General features: G+C 45.7%; 1 pseudogene; it reads left to right on the top strand.

Moving 5' to 3' along the window:
* The first annotated feature begins 17222 nt into the window (after positions 1–17222).
* LOC114628915 lies at positions 17223–17320 on the top strand (annotated as a pseudogene).
* The last annotated feature ends 1867 nt before the right edge of the window (positions 17321–19187 follow it).

Raw genomic sequence — 19187 nt, 5'->3', positions numbered from 1 at the left:
AACCTTAAAATGAGGGGGGTGTTAATGCAGGAACTGGGATTTTTTTTTTTTTTTTTTTTTTTGGTTTTTTGAGACAGGGTTTCTCTGTGTAGTCCTGGCTGTCCTGGAACTCACTCTGTAGACCAGGCTAGCCTTGAACTCTCAAACTCAGAAATCCACCTGCCTCTGCCTCCCAAGTGCTGGGATTAAAGGCGTGTGCCACCACCGCCCAGCTAGGAACTGGAAATGTTATCACACCAGAAAAAAGCAGGGTCGAGGGAGGTTGGGGGAGGTTGTTAACACATTGGCTTGGTGACAATGATGTTATGTCACAGGAGCGAGTTGGATGGGACCTTGAAGAGGGCCCTAAGAGGCAAAAACAGAAGGATAGATTTTAAAAAGGAAGGTTTTGTAACTTTTGTGTGGGTAAGGGCCCACTGGGTTCATGGAGGGAGCTGTGAATGGAAACAGCCCAATAGCGGCCCAGAGAGGAAAGCACAGAAAAAGCATTGGGAGGAATTGGGGTGGGAGCTTAGGGGAAGGAGGCTGCCTGTGTATTATATGTATTGCAGCGAGGAGATGATGGCTTGAAGTTTCTTTTGAATTTGATAGTCCTGTTGAAGAACATTAAGATGGTAAAGACCGACTTGGAAGCAGGGATGAGCTGCAGAGATGCGTCCGTTGGCTATGGGGTGTTTGGCATAGCCATTGGGGTAGAGCTCACCACAGCCTCCGTTTGCCATCATTAGTCCCAGGGACCACAGATAGAAAGCTGAAAACGAGTGCTAAGGTTGACGAGCATGGCATCTCTAACATCCACAACTTCCATCTCTGGAGACTTCCTGGAGGCAGTCACCTTCGTTGTGGTAAGGAAAGCAGAGGAAAGGGCTGGGGATGATGGAAATGGAATCCAGGCCTAGAAGAATCTCAGTCCTGGCCTGGCATCCTTCAAGCGGGGAGTCCTGGGTTCCTATGATTTTGTTGTGTTCGTTATAGGTCTCTCTCTATGGAAGATTCTCCAGTGAAGGGTATTGGGAGGGTTAGGTAGCCAAATTAAAATGAAGAATAACAAGACAGCAATTAGAATAGAGGAGAGGGAAGCCAGTGGAGGGCACGTGGTCTGGGTGGCTGCCACTACATCATAAATGTCCTTCTAGGAGATCTTATTCTATCATTGGTGAGGTGATGGTGGGGCCATTTCCGCCCCCTTGATCTTCTTGGTTGGTGGAGTTTTGTTAGACATCTCTAAACAAGACCCAAAGGGGCCTGGGCTGATCCTGTGGGAAGAAACAAACGAAACCCCTTGTGGTTGTAAAGAGGGGGTCTGGTCCCTTCCAAATCCCAACCAAGATACCATGCAGTCCATTGTACCAGGAATGGAGGAGCTGCCCCCGGTGAGCACCAATGGAGGGAGACGAGGGGGTGTTTGGAGCTTTTGTAAATATTAAATATATTTATAGAGTAGTCAAAGCCATCACTAATTGTATGTTAAGAGATTAAGCTTTGCTTTTTGTTTTTTAAGTTGGTTTTCAGGGTTCCATGTGTTCTTTCTATTGTCCCTTGTCCCTGGGGGTTGTGAGGAATCCCCATGTGATGGGCAATTTTTCATTGTGAGCTGAAGGTTTTGGACTAGGAGCTGGTAAAGGCAGGGTCATTGTCAGTTTTTATGTATTTGGGAATGCCCATGATGGCAAAGGTGGAGAGTACATGGTGAAATAACTTTTTTGAGTTTTCTCCCATTTGAGCTGTACCCATATGAAATGCAACTATGAAACAAACAAACAACAATAACAAAAAAAATAGAAAAAAAAAAAAAAAAAGCCGGGCAATGGTGGTCCACGCCTTTAATCCCAGCACTTGGGAGGCAGAGGCAGGTGGATTTCTGAGTTCGAGGCCAGCCTGGTTCACAGAGTGAGTTCCTGGACAGCCAGGGCTACAAAGAGAAACCCTATCTCGAAAAACAAAACAAAACAAAACAAAACATGAAATGCAACTATGTAACAACAGTAACAAAGATGTATTTTTGGCATCCAGATTGGGGAATGTGGGTGACACTGACCAAGTAGTCACGTGGTGGCTTGTAAAGCTGGGGTAGAAATAAAGGGTGCAATAAAAGGGGCATGTTTTTATTATCGATCTGAAGTTGATCAAGAGGAAGATGCAGGAAACGGGCTTGAAGCCTTTTGTATTTGTGTGTGTGAGTGGAATCAGTCCACTGTGTCTGTTAGACTTCCGCGTGCTGCTTAGAACAGACAACACCAGACCAAATGGTTCCAAGAGGAGGGGTTTATTCTGGAGATAGGGCAAAGGTGGGGGGAAAGAAATGGGAGAAGATGGCGGAGAAAGAGGAGAGAGAGGAGGAAGAGAGAGGAAGAAGAGAAGTAGAGCCCAGCCCTCCCCCCGCTGGGGCGGGGCCACGGGACGGGGAGAGAGGCGAGGGGACAGAGAGAAGCTAGAGACAAGAAAGCAAGAGAACAAAAGAGAGAGGAGGAGGCAAGCAGCCCCTTTTATAGTGGGCAGGCCTACCTGGCTGTTGCCAGGTAACTGTGGGGAGGAGCATACCTGGGTGTTGCCAGATAACTGTGGAGGTGGAGTTTAGACAGATTACTAACAACCTCAGCTCCCCTCTCTCCTCCATCAGTAAATACTGAGGGGGGACCTGGGGACGGCCTTCCTCCCCCCCCCCCCCCCCCCCCCCCCCCCCCGCCCCCCCCCAAGCAGAAACCCATCTTTCATTAATGTAATTATTAATTTGTCCTGAGAATTCTATAGGCTAATATCAAAGTGGGAGTGATTTCTGAGTAGCCACTGAATATCAGAGAGAGAAAAAGAGGTGACAAGGACATCAGGCTCTTTTCCTAAGGTTTGTAGGACTCTATTCTAAAAGGAACTTTCATTCACCTGAAGTAATTTTCATCTCGAAGGTATACTGCCTATGTCTGCTAACTTAGTCTGAGTCCTGGAAGCTTCTAGCTTCTGTAAAGTCTGATCTAGGCCTAGAATGTTTTCAGCCCCTACTGTTAAAAAAGCTCACCCTTTCTGGTTCTTTCTGAGCTCCGGCTGGCTGTTTCAATTCAACTGTTCTGGCCCAAACTCCTCTCCAAGCTGACTGATTCAATCTGGCTTCTCAGCTTCTCACTGAATTGCTCTGCCTGGCCTGCCTCTGACTATCTGTTCTAATCTTCTGGCTTCTTCTTGTTCTGTGGCTCAGTCTTTCTTCACTTGTATCTAGCATCTTCTCTCCAAACTGTTTGTAAAACTATTCCAATTAAAAAGTCCCTGAACTGAGTGAACTCAATGAACTTCCACTCCACACTCTCAAGTCACTGACTGAACTGAACTGAACTGAACTGACTGCCTAGAACTTACAGATCTGCAGGCCTCTGTCCCCTGAGTGCTGGAATTAAAGTCTACCACCGTGGCTGGATTTAAGCTTTTCTTTTTCTTTTTTTTTTTTTTTTTTTGTTTTTTTTTTTTCGAGACAGGGTTTCTCTGTATAGTCCTGGCTGTCCTGGAACTCACTCTGTAGACCAGGCTGGCCTCGAAGTCAGAAATCCGCCTGCCTCTGCCTCCCAAGTGCTGGGATTAAAGGCGTGCGCCACCACCGCCCGGCTAAGCTTTTCTTTATCTGAAGTTTGCTCTATATGAGGCTGGCCTTGAACTCAGAGATCTGCTTGCTTGCCTCTGTCTCCTGGGATTAAAGATATGATCCCTTGCCAGGGCAGCCATGTTGCTTTACACTCTATCCCTGCCCTTTCTAGGCATAATAGCATCAATGTGAGTTAGAATTCTAGGTGCACAGCCCTCTGGGGTGTGGAGCCATTCTAGCATTCCCTGGGGCTGATATAGCGCTCCTACGAGAGAGCCTAGGGAAGGAGTTAAAATAAGAAGCTGAACCAGCAGGATCACACCTAGCCAGTGCCATGTCTTTTAAGGCTGTATTAGAGGCCTCTAAAGACTCAACTGCCTCAGAAGAGAGAGAGCTCGTGGGGAAGAGGGGGTTTTATCCCCTTTAGGGGATCAAAGAGAGGTTGTAGGGTACTGATGGGGAGGGGGAGCCAGGGTCGCAGCCAGTTAAAGGATACCCAAAAAACCTCTGGAGGGTGGTGGAACTTTAGTTTAGGGGGAAGGAAAGAGTGGGTTTCAGAGGTTGTATTGAGGTAAGGGAGATGTGTTCTGTCCCTAAGAATGTAATAGGTGGAATTGTAGAGGGAAAAGTTATGGATACTGGGTATATAGAATCCTTTTTAGATATAAAATATTCTTTAGGCTTTCTTTAGGAATGTGGAAAGACCAGTCACCACTACTGGAACTGGCCGACCCGCAAAGAGAAAGGAAAGAATGCAATTTAGTCAGGTGGAACCAAGCTGAGAACCATAGTGACAGGGCAAGGCCGAAGTGACAGGGCAAGGCCGAAGTGACAGGGCAGGACTACATTCTTGAGAAAGATAAGTGTACAGAGAGTTTTCATCTGATCCTGACTCATGTAGGTTGGGTTCCTTTGGAATGTTCCACTATTTTTATGTTATACCACCCTAGCAACCCCCTCACCCCCTCCTCATTTCCTTGGTTTGTGGTTTTTCCCTTTAAAAACACCCCTCAAACTGGCAGTCGGGGTCAATTCAGCTCCTGCGTGGGCATGCGAATTGACCGGCAGCTAGTTGTCACGCCCTAATAAATAACCTCGCAATTGCTCCGGTATATGGTGTCTCGAGTAGATTACTGGGTGGTCGCGACTTTCTGAGACTTGAGAGAGGGTCTCCCCTCTGCGGAGGTCTTCAGAATAAGTTGTATTTTGTGAAGAGCCATTTTAAATCCCAGGGAAGAAGATAGGGAAGGTTTTAACTGATCTTTAAGTAGAAATCAGGAGGTCAGTGGGAGTGGGGCGTGAATGGAGCCAAAGGTTTGTGTTGTACTTCCTCCAAGGGGTCCTGCGGTGGTAGATATAAACTGGATCGGACTGGTCAAGAGCATGCCGCCGGGGCTGAGGAGAAGGTGGCTTTATGTCTGGCTTTGATTTCCTGTGTAAGGGCTGTGAGATCTGGAACAAGGTGGTCTGTAGGACCGCCATCCTGAGATGGCCTACTCAGGGAGCTGAGCGGAGTGTTCTCGGTGGATCCCATTTTTTGAAGTCTTGCACATTGGTGGATTGCAGCTATTATGGGCAGGAAAGGGGAGAGAGGGTCTTCCCTTCTTCGAGTCTCGGTGCTGGGTTAGGTAGACTACTTGAGTCCACAAGTTAGGATTGCTAAGGATCTCCTGTGGCCTTACATGCCACTATTTAAAGGACAGTTTATTGGAGGAGAAAGCCGGGTATTTGTGCCCCTGTGGGGATGACCAGGGTTTCTGGAGCAATTTTTGTGTGGCTGTGCACCCTTGGTCAGGGCAGAGGTGTTGGAAGATGCTTTCTCTTCGTACTCAGTGGCTGTATGGTTTGGGGTTTGAGATGGCAGATGACTTCATAAGGTCAAACAAGGAGCCTGTTAACTGTCAGGATAATAAATTCCTGCTAGCGTTGACGGTGGGGGAGCCGCTTTATGGAGCCAGGTTGCGAGGGGAGAGAGAGCCAATTCCTGCCATAATCATATTTGAGGTGTCTGGGGTTGAAACTTCTTTGACCCTTCTTCTGTAACCCTGGGCCATTATGGTCCAAGAGTTCGGGTAGCTGTAGGAGTGCCAGGACGGAGGACAGTTAAATATTCTAGAGGAGTACAGAGAAGGTAGAGAGCCCAGATTCTGAAGACAGGACAGAAAATTCAGGCTCTGCTTGTAGAAAGAACTCGTGGGAACTCAGCCAAGGCGAGCCCCTGGCATCAAGGTGTAGAGAACAACAGTATTAGATAGCAAGCCCCAAGGGTTCTGCTGTCCAGCACTCAGCTGTAACACTAGCAGGTGCAGAACTGACTTCTGCGCATGCCTGCTTCTGCTGCGCGCTGAGGATGTCACTATTAGAGCTCCCGGCAATTGGAAGCCGGGATAGCAAATTCTAACTTGAACATTGGAGCTATGATAATCTTTGGCTTTTAAGACTGGGAGCCATAAATCTCTCTTGTTTTCGGTATTTAGAGCTTTAAGACTCCGAGTCAGTCAGATTTGTGTACAAGGCTTTGCCAATTCAAGGCCAAAGACAATCAAAACTAGTAGAACTATGTCTGGAGAACTAAAGGCCCTGAGCCTGCTCTCTCATCACCTACTGTACTAATGATCTGAGATCATCATCTGAACCCTACTTTCCTGTTGGCTGATATTTCGATATGTCTGTGGTTACTTTTTTTTTGTTGTTGTTGTTGTTTTGTTTTGTTTTGTATTGTATTTTCGAGACAGGGTTTCTCTGTGTAGCCCTGGCTGTCCTGGAACTCACTCTGTAGTCCAGGCTAGCCTCGAACTCTCGAACTCAGAAATCCGCCTGCCTCTGCCTCCCAAGTGCTGGGATTAAAGGCGTGCGCCACCACCGCCCAGCATGTCTGTGGTTACTTAAGGTCTGCTTCTCACTAGAGTGTGGGGGAGCAGAGGCCACTTTCTTGCTGACCATGATATCCTATGTGCCTACTGCCTGTAGAGTAGCCCTGCTGGGCTCTGGAGCATAACTGACTGGTAGGTCACATATTCAGTAGGTACAAGGCCCTGGATCTGATTTCCAGCAAAGTAAATAAATGAATAAATAAATTAATGAAATGAGAGGCTGAAGGGTGGGCTCCTTGGGCCCTGTGGTGGAAGGTTGCAGTACTCCAGGTCTGGACAGCTCTTTTGATCATAGAGCAAGAAGCAGGGCTTTCTCTTCTCTGCCTGGTCTGGGAAGCCCGACCCCACATCCTCTATCTGCAGGATGTCATCTAGCCTTGGTGAGATTACACCACTTCCTTCCTCCCAATAAGAACCTGTCCAGCCAGCATGCTGAATTCCTGAAATGCCTCTCCATGCAAATGAGGCATTCCTCCTACCTAAACTCTAGCCAATGACACATACCTACCCTGGAGAGATGGCTCAGTGGTTAAGAGAACTGACTGCTCTTCCGGAGGTCCTGAGTTCAATTCCCAGCAACCATCTGTAATGGGATTTGATGACCTCTTCTGGTGTCTGAAGGAAGTGACAGTGTACTCATACAAATAAAATAAGTACATTATTAAAAATACCCCTGTCCCCAAAACTATATAGCCCTTGATTCACACTGAATAAAGTTGACCTGCCTCTCGGAAGCTGCTTCTGAAGTCTGTCACTCACACTGTTCTTACTGGCCATCTGAACCCCTACCTTCAACTCTGCTCAGTTTGTTCTAGCGGCCATCAGCCCCCGGTGCGGGTGGTGGGGAGGACCACATTGGTTCGGCAGTTAAGAGCACTGCCTGCTCTTTTAGAGGACGTGGGTTTTGTTCCCAACACCTATATGGCAGCTCACAGCTAGATGCAGCTCCAGTTCTAGAAACTCTAACACACTCTCCAATAGACATAGATGCAGGCCAATCAACAATGCACATAAAATAAAAATAAAGAATTATTTAAAAAAAAAAACAGAAAAGGAGCACCTGCTGCTCTTGCAGAGCTAAGGTCCAAGCACCAGCATCCAGTAACTCAGAGACACCAGTAATTCTAGCTCCAGGGGGTCAAAAGACAAACCCTCTCCTTCACTCCTTACACAGCCTGCAGTCACACATGACTGTATTTTCATGCTTGTTAGCATTTTTTAAAATAAACATGGCCTATTTTTGGACTATGGCCAAGTCTAAAACAAGAGGCATAACTGACTAATCCCTTTCTGATGGTGATGGCGGGCACATGATTTGGGCTTTTCATTTTGTTTGTTTGTTTGCTTGTTTGCTTGTTTGTCTTACAAGATAGGGGGTAACCCTGGCTGTCCTGGAACTCGATCTGTAGACCAAACCTCTGAGAGACCAGAGCTCTCAGACCTGCCTGCCTCTGCCTCCCAAGTGGTAAAAATTAAAGGGGTTCACCACTTCCGCCCAGATGAGCCCAGATGATTTTTTTTAATATGTAAGAATGTTTTGTGGTCATGGGATATAGGATGCCTGCAGAGTCTAGAAGAGGCCCTTGATCCACTGAACAGGACTTGCAGATTCTTGTGAGCTTCTGTGCAGGTTTTGGCAATGAAACTTTGCAGGGAATGCTTTCTTATTTTAATTTATTCATGTATTTTATGTATTTGAGTGCTCCATCATCATGGTTGTGAGCCACCACATGGTTGCTAAGAGTTGAACTCAGGACCTTTGGAAGAGCACTCAAGTGCTCTTAACCACTGAGCCATCTCGCCCAACTCGGCAACAAGTGCTCTCAACTGGGGACAATCTTTACAGTCCGTTGGTCCCTTCCCCCCTCTTTAAGACAAGTCTCTTTGTTATGTCCCTGGTTGTCCTGGAACTCCATTTATAGACTTCCAGAATATGGTCCATAATTGAGGCTCTCTGAGATTTCTGAGAGCTTGTGAGCAAACTCCAAGTAAAGGAGACAAGACATAACCTCCGTTCCTCCGTAACACGGATTGTTCTTAGAATGTGCTTTCATGCCTCTCTCTGGTGTAGCAAACTTTATGCTAGCCATAATTCAGAACAGAGTTTCTAAACAAGAGTTGTGCTTGTGACACAGCCTAAAGTCATGTGACCTTGCCCATGTAACTTGAAGATTTATTTATTTTTTTTATTTAATTTTGAGTACACTGTAGCTATCTTCAGACACACCAGAAGAGGGCGTTGGATCCCATTACAGATGGTTATGAGCCACCATGTGGATGCTGGGAATTGAACTCAGGACCTTTGGAAGAACAGTCAGTGCTCTTAACCACTGAGCCATTTCTCCAGCCCACCCATGTAACTTGAAATACCCCAAACTCAAGTGACCTAACCTAACAACACTCAGAATTACCTCAGAATATAAATTGTTCGATGCCCTCAATAAAGACGGCTATTGCACGAGACTTTAGTGCACCTCACTTTTAGGCTCACTCTCGGAGGTAACTGGAATGGTTCACATGTGGACAAATCAGGGACCTGAAGCCAGCTTCAAGACGGGGAGTGAGGATCCCACAGAAGGAGGTAAGTGCACCTAGTGGGCAGAAGCCAGGGTAGGATTTGCTTTCTGTCCAGCTCGTGCATTATTTAAAGAGAGCCTGGGGCAGTGGTGGCAAGTGCCTTTGATTCCAGCACAGAGTTCTTGGGCCTTGCTTCTTAAACCAAATTGACCTCAAACTCAGATCCTCCAGCCTCTGTCTCCCCAGGCCTGGGATTAAAGATGTGTGCCACCATGTCCTGGACAGTTGGATTGTGTTGTTGTTTTGTTTCCCCTTCTACCCCAGACAGGGTTTCTCTTTGTAGTCCTGGCTGTCCTGGAACTAGCTCTGTACTCCAGGCTGGCTTCAAATTCACAGAGATCTGAGGGCCTCTGTTTCCCTAGTGCTGAGATCAAAGGCATCAACCACCACAACCCAGCAAAACAGTTGTTTTGTTTTTTGTTTTGATAATGCCAATGAAGATGGCCAAGAATGAATTAGACACAGGAAATGTTAAGAACTTTCTGAAGTTATACCGAAATGTGGAGACCTACAAACAGTGAGCAAAATTAGCTGCTTTAAAAACCTATGCTGTCGGAGAAACCCTGTCTCAAAAAAAAAAAAAGAAAAAGAAAAAGAAAAAGAAAAGAAAGAAAGAAACCTATGCTGTCAAAGATGGATTTTCATAGAGAAAAATAGAGCTCTTAATCAAATCAGAGAGAGAGAGAGAGAAATAGTGAGAGAGAAAAATAAGAGTGTGAGAGAAACACAGAGAGAGAGAGAGCAAGAGTGAGAGAGAGTGAGAGAAAGAAAGAGTGAGAGACACACAGAGAGAGAAAGAGAGATGGGGGAGAATTTTGCTAGATACAACTTGAAAGGGTGGATGAAATAGACTCCTTATTTGCAAACCTTACAGAGTTAACAACGGGAAGGCCATGTCTTAAAGAACTCTTAGAAATCATTGAGACATTAAATAAAACACAGGTTGATTATTCATTTGGCAGTGATAACATTTGGCACATTGCATTAGCCTGTTACTCAGGATCTATGGATAATCATTATCCAAAATAATCACTTAAAATTTTTTGTTTGTTTAGTTTTTCAAGTTAGGGTGTCTCTGTGTAGCCCTGGCTGTCCTGAAAGAACTCTGAAGACCAGGCTGGCCTCCAACAACCCATTTTTAAGATTTTTTAGATGCTAAGCTTTTAAGAGCTACAAAAGTCTATGGGTTTTCAGATTTCATTTACAGATTACTGTGAAACAATAGGAAATCACCATGAAGCAAAAAAAAAAAAAAGTATGGGATTTTCTCATATGAACTGAATTTGTGATCATAAAAACTGTACAGCCTGGGGCTGGAGAGATGGTTAAGCGGTTAAGAGCACTGACTGCTCTTCCAGAGGTCCTGAGTTCAATTCCCAGCAACCACATGGTGGCTCACAACCATCTGTAATGGGATCCAATGCCCTCTTCTGGTGTGTCTGAAGACAGCTACAGTGTACTCATATAAATAAAATAAATCTTAAAAAATAAAGTAAGTCAGGCAGTGGTGGTGCACGTCTTTAATCCCAGCACTTGGGAGGCAGAGGCAAGCGGATTTCTGAGTTAGAGGCCAGCCTGGTCTACAGAGTGAGTTCCAGGACAGCCAGGACTACACAGAGAAACCCTGTCTGGAAACAAAACAAAACAAAACAAAACAAAAAAAACAAACAAACGTATATTGAATCTATTTATTTTGAGACGGGTTTTGCTGTTGTTGTTGTTGTTGTGTGTGTGTGTGTGTGTGTGTGTGTGTGTGTGTGTGTAACAGCCTGGACTATCCTGGGACTTGCTCTGTAGTCCAGGTTGGTCTCAGACTCACAGACTTGCTTCTGCCTCTGCCTCCTGAGTGCTAGGATTAAAGGCATGAGCCATCATTGCCTGGCTAAAACAACGATTATTTAAAAATAAAAAAGGGGAGAGCACTGCAGGGCAATGGTGGAACATGCCTTTAATCCCAACACTCAGAACACAGAGACCGATCATCAAGGGTTACATGGAGAAACCCATGTCAAAAACAAACAAACAAACAAAACGGTGTGGTGGAGGTGCACTGAGGGATATTCTTGCAGTTTTCTCATTTGCTCTTAATTTTTAAAAATGTGTTCAAGAGCCAGGCGGTGGTGGTTCATGCCTTTAATCCCAGCACTTGGGAGGCAGAGGGAGGCAGATTTCTGAGTTCAAGGCCAGCCTGGTCTACAGAGTGAGTTCCAGGACAGCCAGGGCTACACAGAGAAACCCTGTCTTGAAAAACCACAAAAAAAAAAAAAAAAAAAAAAACCCACAGAACATAGGATTTGGATTCAAAAGATCCACAAAAAAAAAAAAAAGAAAGAAAGAAAAGAATGTGTTCAAGAGCACGAATGTTTCTTTCTCTAAGTTTTTTTTACAAAATAATCTAATTAATTTTTACTTTGTGCTCATTCTTGCATTGGCTGGCTGTATTTCTGCAAAAAGGTGTAAGAAGCCCTGGGACTGGAGTTCTAGACAGCCTCAACCTGCCACGTGGGCACTCGGAATTGAACCCTGGTCCTTTTGAAGAACAGCCGATGCTCTCAACTGCTGAGTCTCTCAGAAATGTTTTCCTACAGAACATTTTAAAGTGCTTTTAGACAACAGGCCTCTGTGGCTTAAGCAATTTGAAACTTGGAAGCCTGATTGCCCAAGGTGGTCTGTGTGTCTGTCCTTGACAGACGAATCCACTAGACTTTGTGGATTCCTCTCTGGCTCCTATCCTGGCAACCTACAGCAAGAATAATAGCCAGCCAAGGGTGTGGTGACTGTGGAAGTCAGCAGAAGGGTAACAACACTCCACACAAAGGGTAAAAAGAAGTATTCACTAAATTATCATTGGAAGTCAAGGCTGGTTATCTGAAGCCAAAATAAGGCGCCATGCAACAAAGAAGAATCCCACCCCCACCCCAGCAGTTTCTTTGATGCTAGCTTTGACCTGTCATTTGCAGTGAGTGTCTCAGAACCTGGCTGTCCAGCATCTTTTATCTTTACTAACGACTCTGTTGGAACCTGGACCTTGGGATTGTAATAGATTCACTCATCCATCTGAATAAGGGACTGCGTTTATTTTTTTCCCCCTTGGAATTTGAATCACTTTCTGTTTTGCTCAGTGCACATAAAATTTGTATTCCTGCAGGGCAGTGGCGGTGCCCCCCTTTAAGCTCAGGAGGCAGAGACAGGCAGATCTCTGAGTTCGAAGCCAGCCTGGTCTGCAGAGTGAGCTCCAGGGCAGCCAGAGGCAGAGTGAGATGGCTGAGAACGAGATAATAGTCTTGTACCCTGCGTTCCTCCATAACAAGGGTTGTTCCTGGAACGCGCTTTTGTGCCCCTCCCTGGTGTGGGGTGTGGCAAACAGGAGTGGGTTTACTGTAACTTCACCTCATCTTACCCCTTATTATTCAGGATGTTTCTGTGCACGGTTGTCCTTGTGACTTTACATAGCCTCAACTCATATGACCTTGCCTAATAACCCTCAGAATATAAACTGTCTAATGCCCAGAATAAAGATGGCTATTGGGGGAGACTTTATACCTCAGTTTTAGGCTCCACTCTCACAGGGGTATTAAAGGCAGGTGCACCACCCCTGCCCACAAGGGCTTTTAAAAATAAACTACATATATTTAAATGGATGTGATAGCAAGTGTTAATAACTCACAGCCTTTCTTTCTTTTTTTTTATTGGTTTTTCAAGGCAAGGTTTCTCTGTGTAGCCCTGGCTGTCCTGGAACTCATTCTGTAGACCAGGCTGGCCTCGAACTCAGAAATCCGCCTACCTCTGCCTCCCAAGTGCTGGGATTAAAGGCGTGTGCCACCACCGCCCGGCACTCATAGCCTTTCTCCTTGAGAAGATCTGTTGTGGCTCAGGCTGGCCTCCTGCCAGCTCCCTATAGAGCCAAGGGTGACCTTGAACTTCCTGTCTTTGTCACATCTCTGTCTCTAGAGTGTTGGGATAACAGCTTAGCAATGCTTACAGGGTTACTTACTTATTTACTTTTACTTACTTACTTAATTTGCTGTAGAGTCTCATGTAGAGCAGGATGACCTTTCTTTTGCTACGGATCCGAGGACCACCTTAAACTCGCGATCATCCTATTTGCTTCCTGCGTGTTGGGATGGCAAGCCGGAAACAACACCATGCTTGGTCTTAGATGGTACAGGGGATGGGACCAGGGAAGTGTTCATCCTTAGCAAGCATGTAACCAATTGATCCACATCCCTAGTATTATACATAAAGATGTCTCGGAGCGTGGGGATGTAGAAAAATGCCATCCTGAGATGCAGGGGACACTGGTGTTTATCCTACGAGGTGGGGGATGGTTGCAGTCAACAATAACTATTACTACTCACAGCATAGCAGTTATAAAACTGTGTGTGTGTGTGTGTGTGTTGCTGTTTGGCTGAGCATCCCGGTGGTATTATCTAATTAAAATGTCTTTGTTTTGTTTTCCATCGTATTTTATTTAGCTTGTGCATGTGTTCCTACGTGTGTGTGAGTACGTGCACCTGTGCATGTTGAGGTCAGAGGTCAGAGGACACTTGCAGACACTCTGTTCCTGCCTTCCTTCCATTCCATGTGGAATCGGGTCATCAGACTTGGCTGCAGGCCCGTTACTCACTAAGCCCTCTCACTGCCCCCATGCTCTATTTTATTAAATGTGATATTCATACACACATATACTATGCTTGTATTAAATTCACCTCCCCTAATTCGCCTCCTTTCTAATTTCTCTATTTTCCACAACAACACACCCACCATTTTTCCTTGCTAACTTCCTAAGTTCCTCTTTCTTTGTTTCGGGTTTATTGTCGTTACTGTTCAGTTTTATTTTCACACAGGGTCTCACTGAGGTTAATCTGTGCTTGCACTGTAGCTCAGGCTGACCTCAAACTTGGGATCCTTCTGCCCTGCCTGAGTTTCCTGAGTACTGGATGGGTATGTGTCCCTGGCTTTGGTTGCTTCTTTTCTTTCTTTCCCCAGCACGGAGCAGGCAGAGTTTCATCCGCTTCTTCCTACAGTTGGTGATGAAGGGTGTGCAGGACCACACCCGGCCTCAGGGATACTTTACAGAAAGTAGGCTGGAGATGCATTGTGATGCCCGTGGTAGAGAAGGTGCTAGACGTAAATGGTACTGGGAAACGAGGCCCGCTGGTGTCCAGGTGCAGGCCAGTCATTCCTTTGCTTAGGAGTTGGATACAAGAAGGACTGGACTTCAAAATCATCGTGGGCTACATAGTGAGTTCAAAGACTCCTCGGGTTACCCAAGACCTTGCTCAAACTAAACAAGGAAAGCAGTCTGGAGGAGTGGCTTGGTGCACGGCTCAGTGGTTAGGAGCACTGGTCAGTTTGGTAGCTCCAGTTCCACTGGATAAGATGCTTGTTTGTGGGGCTGGAGAGATGGCTCAGCGGTTAAGAGCACTGACTGCTCTTCCAGAGGTCCTGAGTTCAAATCCCAGCAACCACATGGTGGCTCACAACCATCTGTAATGAGATTCGATGCCCTCTTCTGGTGTGTCTGAAGACAGCTACAGTGTACTCATAAATAAAGTAAAAAAAAAAAAAAAAAAAAGATGCTTGTTTGTGACCTCCTCGGGTACCAGGCACATACATGTGCACATACATACACGCATGCAGAACATGCATAGATGTAAAATAAAGCAGATTAATTTGTTTTATATCATTTATTTATTTTTAATCTTCTTCATTAGTGTTGCCTGCTTGTTTGTGTGGGGGTGTCAGATCCCCTGGAACTGGAGTTATGACCGTTGTGAGCTGCCAAGTGGGTGCTGGGAATTGAACCCCTGGTCCTTTGGAAGAACAGCCAGTGCCCTTAACAGCTGCGTCATCTTTTCAAAGTTAAAATAATGGGCTGGAGAGATGGTGTTGGCTCACAAGCATCTGGAGCTCCAGATATAAGGAACTGGACACAAAGGCTCTCTTTTGGCCTCTGTGAGCAACACAGCCACACATATGAAATAAATACATAAGAATTTAAAAAAAAACAAGAAAAATAGTCAGAGAGACAAAGTTGGAGTTTATTCTATGTCTATCTATCTATCTATCTATCCATCTATCCATCCATCCATCCAGCTCTGGCTGTCCTGGAATTCTCTGTAGACCAGGCTGACCTTGAACTCAGAAATCCATCTGCCTATGCCTCCGGAGTGCTGGAATCAAAGGCATGTACCACCATACCTGGCTATAGTTAAATTTATTGCTTAGTTTGTTTGTGTGGGTGAGAGTTCACACGTCTATATTACCATCATGCATCTGTGAAGGTCAGTGGACAACTTTCAGGGGTTGGTTCCTACGAAGCGGGTTCTGGGGATGCAGGGCCAGTAGTTAGGCTGGGCGGTGGCAAGCCACTTTCCCTGCTGAGCTACCTTATCAGAGACCCCAAAGCTGAAGTTTAAATGGACAGACAACAGGGACAAGCCAAGAAGCCACATAGGCTTAGAAGTCATAAAAGATAAGTGTGGAGCTAGCTAGCTCAGTCTTAGAGTGTTCCTCTAGGGTGTACAGGGTCCCAGGTTCGATCCCCACCAGCGTATAAACTTACAGGTAAACAGCAAAATTGAGAAGCATAAATAGAGAAGAAACGAATGAGAAAGGAGGTTCGACCAGAAGGAGGAAGTTCTTTCTTAGTCATTCCTGGATTAAAACTGTTTACATAGGATGGCCACAGAGGCGCACTCCTCTAATCCTGCCCAGGACTCTCAGGAGGCAGAGGTAGGAGAATCTCTCAGTTTGAGGCCATCTGAGTTGTACATAGAGAATTCTAAACCAGCCATGATAACATGGAGAGACCTTGTGAGAAAACAGAACAAACTGGGATGCTGGGGTGCTGTGTGCACGCCTCTAACCCCAGCACTCGGAGGTAGAGACAGGCAGATATGGATCTCTGAGCTTGAGGCTAGTCTACAGAGTGAGTTCCAGACAGTCAGGGCTACACAGAGAAACCCTGTTTCGAAAACAACAACAACAACAACAACCAAACAAACTGTTTAACTAAAGTGCCCTGGAAACTGTGGTTTGAAGGTACAGGTTAATAAGCAGTCACGTACTACAGGCAGGAGACCTGGGAAGGAGCTTGGTTGGTAAGAAAGCTTGCCCACCAGTGTGAAGGGAGAAGCACACAGGTAAGATGAGAAGGAGAGAAAACAAGGAAGAAGCCCACCCTGCGGTTTGATTGCCTTTTCTGGAGTTAAGGATAGTTGTGAGCCATCAAGTCAATGCTGGGTCAGCTGCAAGGACTGCTACGCTAACCACTGGGCCATCTCGCCAACTCCTCCTGCTGTTCACACTGAAATTGTCTTCTCCTTCCTATTCTCCTGTGTTTTCCTACTCAGTAAATGTACCCTTGTGTGTTGTTGACCTGGCTGTTATTTTGAAACCTCTGTGCATGTCTCCCTGATTAGCCTCAAACTCCCTCTATAGTTAGGGATGGCCTCAAACTCCTCCTCCTCCTGCTTCCTTCTCAAATACTACAAGTACAGGCAAGCACTCCTAAGACCAGGTCTCTTATGTATTTATTCATTTTAAAAGTCCCAACCCTAGGGAGGCAGAGGCAGGTCGATCGATCTGAGATCTGAGTTGGGGGCCAGGTTGGTCTACAGAGTAAACTTTAGGACAGCCAGGACTACTTGGTGAGATCCTGTCACAAAACAAAACAAAAACCATCACATTGCTGATGTGGGGGGTGGGGGGAGGGCTCAGAGTAAAAGTAGGTTCTTTGTGGGTTCTGGGAATCGAACTCAGGTCATCAGGCTTAATGGCAATCAACTTGACCCACGGAATTGTCTTACTAGCCCCGATTTATTGAGTTTTGAGACAAGGGCTTGCTTTCTTAAGCTGGACTGCGTTCAAATTTACTGCAGAGCTGTTAATCTTCTGACCCCTGGGATTAACAGGGGCGAGCCACTGTATCTTGCTGCTGCCTTCTTAACTTTTCATGTGTGGTGAGCTGAGTCTAAATTGTGGCCTTCTGGATGCCAGGCAAACTCTGAGCTATATGTTTATACATGCTACAGTCTTCTGTGCCTCTGGTTCTCCTTTTCTCTTACTTTGTAGCCTTGGCTGGCTTGCAACTTTCTTTGCAGACCAAGATACAGAGCTATTCCTGCTTCTGCCTCCCAAGTGCCTGGAATAAAGGCAGGTACCAGCATCTCAGGAACATACATACATATGTATATTGAAGCCTAGGCGGCTTGCTGTTTTTGGAACAATAGAGAGAAAATTAGCATGGACCCTATGAAAAGATGACCCCAAAACTCATTAAGTGCTCCATATTTTGCTCTTTCCAATTCTCGTGGTCACCTGCAGGGAAACTGAGGCACAACGCTATGAATCTGCTGAGCCTTCTCACTAGCCTTCTGTGAGTTCGTCTAATCCCACCCACCATTTTTTTTTTTTTTTTAATGGCTTCATAACCCAGGCTAGGTTATGTTTGGCTACAAATTTGTTACGTTGCCAAGGATAGAACTCAGGATTTAGGGCACACCACACAAACACAGTATGGACGGAGTCACAGACCCAGTCACATTCTCTTGGGATCAGTTTAGAACCTGAATAAGAAAATGTCTTTTGGCTCGCACCTGAAACGGCAGGAGTTTCCTGAGTAAGGGAGTATCTTTAGTTATTCTGAGCAATCCTGTTAATCACTGGCGAGTTTATGTTAAAGAACTTCTGGGCGGAGCATCCGTAGCCTCTGGGGAGGGGTAGTCTGCAAAGGGGCGGACATCTGCGTTACTGAATTTGAACCTTCACAACTTTCTACCGGATTCCTGGAAAGGGGGGGATGGTTGGACCCCCTCAAATATGTAGAGCAGGGAGATCCTTTCTGAGCTTCTGAGGCCAGTGTCTGAGGGAAAGCTGTCGTCCCGGAGAGATACTGCAAGCCTGGTGGATCATCAAGTGTTGCATCTCTTCTGGCTGAGTGTCTTCATCCTGCCAACTGTAAGTAAGGCACGTGGGCCTCCCTAGCACATTATTAAACCTGGGATGGGTGGTGGGTGGGAACCCCTGTTTTTCCCTTTCAGAACCAAGTGCAACAAGCTAGCTTCTGGCAGTGGTAATTTGTATTTCAGGTGTGTATGTGTGAACCTGGAGGTGACACTTTTAATCCCAAGACTCAAGGCAGGCTGGTCTCTGAGTTCCAGGAAAGCCAAGGCTTTACAAAGAAACTTTGTATTGGAGACCCCCTCACTCCCTCCCCAGGAAAAAAGGGATCGTATGTGGGTTTGTTCTGTAGCTATCAAGGTGGTTCAAGTCCCACTGGTCTTTTGACCTCCAAATGTATACCTATTGTGGCACCCAACACTCTCCACTTAATTCAAAAGTAATATAATATAAAGGACTAAGTGCTTTCGGCCAGGGAGCCATCACACTGGCCTCAAATTCGGCCTTAAAATAAAGAGATGTGGAGGCTCTTGCCTGTAATCTCAGGAATGGGAGGTTATGTCTAGAAGGTTTCCGCAAGTTCAAAACCATCTGGGGTAGATTGTAAGTTTCAGGAAAGCCTAGGATAGAAAACAAAATAAGAGCTAGAGAGATGGCTCAGCAGTTAAGAGCACTGACTGGTCTTCCAGAGGTCCTGAGTTCAATTCCCAGTGACCACATGGTGGCTCATCACCATCTATAATGGGATCCGACGCCTTCTGTTGAGTCTGAAAAGACAGCAACCCTGTATTCATAAAATAAGTAAACAAAAAAAACCAAAACAAAACAAATAAGATCAATTTGTCAGGGTTATTGAGATGGAACAGATAGGATAAAGGGACTCATGGCCAAGCCTGAAACCCATGCGGTAGAGCTGGAGAGTTGCCACCCACAAGTTGTCTTCTGACCTCCACACAGACACATTTGTCTATTCTACAAACTTGTAAAACCAGTGTAGAACTTTTTTTTTTTCCCAAACAAGATGATTTATGAGTGGGGAAGTGGCGTGGTGACAGGTTACTTGCTTCGGGTGCCAGCTATACTGCAAAAGAGAAACCAGAAAGACCCGGTAAAAGGAAACAATGAAAAGATGCCTGAAGTTATGTAAAAGTATCAAATGTAGCAAGTGAGTAGCAGAGTCGGCTGGATCAAAATTAGCAAGGCCAGCCTGGTGTATATAGGGAATTCAGGCCAGCTACCACTACACAGGAAGATCCTGTCTC

This window comes from Grammomys surdaster, unplaced genomic scaffold (genome assembly GCF_004785775.1).
Source record: "Grammomys surdaster isolate TR1022 unplaced genomic scaffold, NIH_TR_1.0 273, whole genome shotgun sequence".
Classification (NCBI taxonomy): Eukaryota; Metazoa; Chordata; class Mammalia; order Rodentia; family Muridae; genus Grammomys; species Grammomys surdaster.
The sequence above is the reverse complement of the archived record's forward strand: the minus strand, read 5'-3'. Positions and strand labels throughout refer to the sequence as shown.